Here is a 1719-nt window from a genome sequence, read left to right as displayed (position 1 = left end):
TGTGTTCAGGGTAATAACTTTTGGACTGTCCCCTTTTTGTACTTGTTCTTTTTTTCTCAACGTATTCCACCCTGTCAAAGGACATGTCTACAGGAGAAGACTCAAGAAAGTTGAACTGAATTAACTACTGGTGTGAACTGAAAGCACATTAATTAAAGTGCATTAAACCTACTGCTCTTGCTCAGAAGTAAAACGGCATTATTGCTTTAGCTTAATCAAAAGTCTGCAGCTGGCCCAGGTCAGCTGACTCAGGTTCACAGCCCACTGGTTCCGGGGCTAAAAAATGGCTGTGTAGACATTTGAGCTTGGGTTGGAGCCTGAGCTCTGGGATCCTCGACGCTCACAGGCTCCCAGAGCTTGGGCTCCTGTCACAACAATTTTTAGCCCTGCAAGCCTGAGTCAGCTGACCCGGGACAGCTGCGGCTAAGCTGCAGGGCCTTTATCCCCATGTAGATGTACCCTTTGAAGGCATTTAAGGCTAAAGTGAACTAAGGTTACTTCTGAATGAGTGTGTCCACACAGGCATTTAATGTGCTTTAACTACTGTACTCTAAATCCATACATTTTAACTGTTTGCCTTAACTTTGCCTAAGAGTCTCTGGGGAGACATGTCTAAAGAGAAGTGGGGTACTGCCTCAAATTTTTATGTGGGAAAATTCCACAGGGTGAACAATGTCATGTGTGCAAAGCATCATCTCTGCTGGGAGAGAAGATTTCCTGATTGCGGCTTAGGTGCTCCAGGAATTACAGACATCCCATGAAATTCCCACTGTTCCTGTTCAGGACCCATGCTGCTCTTGAAAGCCAACTGCATCGTTTGAGTAGTGCCCCTTTTGAGGAGGGGGTTTCAAAGCTACCACTGAGTTAATGTTGCTCCAAGAAATGAGGATTGCTCAGGTAGCTGATTAGGATGAAGTTTTTCTCTACTCCAAATTTTCCTTTGACCTCACTTCTTCCACCTTATTATCCACTATTAACTTACACTCCTTTGTGGCCTATTCCTTTCCTCGGGACCTACCGCAGTCTGTATGGGAAAAATGCCAGACCCTACAAGACTCCCTCACATACAATAACTGCCATTAGTTTTGTTTCCTTCATCTATTCTTTTTCCTGGTTCTTCCTGCATTTTTTTTTTGGTCTCCATGTTTGTCTGCTTGAGATTACAAAACTCTTCAGAACAAGGTGGTGGGTTTTTTAATCTGTGTAAAAGTCCAGGCAAAGTTGTAATGCTATATAAATATTTAACAATAGATTTCCCAGGGTTTCAATGTGTTTTATACTGAACTCATATAATCCAATGCAGGAGCCATAAAAGAAAAAAAATCCAACATGAGTTATCTCATTTTAGTATACCAGTAGTGACCTCCTGTCAAAGTTTCTGTGTTTGACTTTCTAAATTATATAAAAGTCAGATTATTTTAACTAAAAACTGGAAAAATATCCCATTCCCTGTCTCTGTCTTCAAAGCTGTTGTTGAATTATCAGCAGACATGTCTCTTGGGGAATTTTAATTTATAAATGTCTCTGAACTAAGGTGCTCAAGGCACTGCTGCAATTTATAATATAAAGACAATCTGATATAACAGCTGCAGAGGATGGAAAGGCAGGAGAAGGCTCTACAGCAGAAGGCTGACAATCAGGATTCTATTAGAAAACGAATTACTCATAACAAGGCCCATACTGGGTCAGACCAATGGTCCATCCAGTCCAGTATCCTGT

The sequence above is a fragment of the Eretmochelys imbricata genome, chromosome 5 (genome assembly GCF_965152235.1).
Source record: "Eretmochelys imbricata isolate rEreImb1 chromosome 5, rEreImb1.hap1, whole genome shotgun sequence".
Taxonomy (NCBI): domain Eukaryota; kingdom Metazoa; phylum Chordata; order Testudines; family Cheloniidae; genus Eretmochelys; species Eretmochelys imbricata.
The sequence above is the reverse complement of the archived record's forward strand: the minus strand, read 5'-3'. Positions refer to the sequence as shown.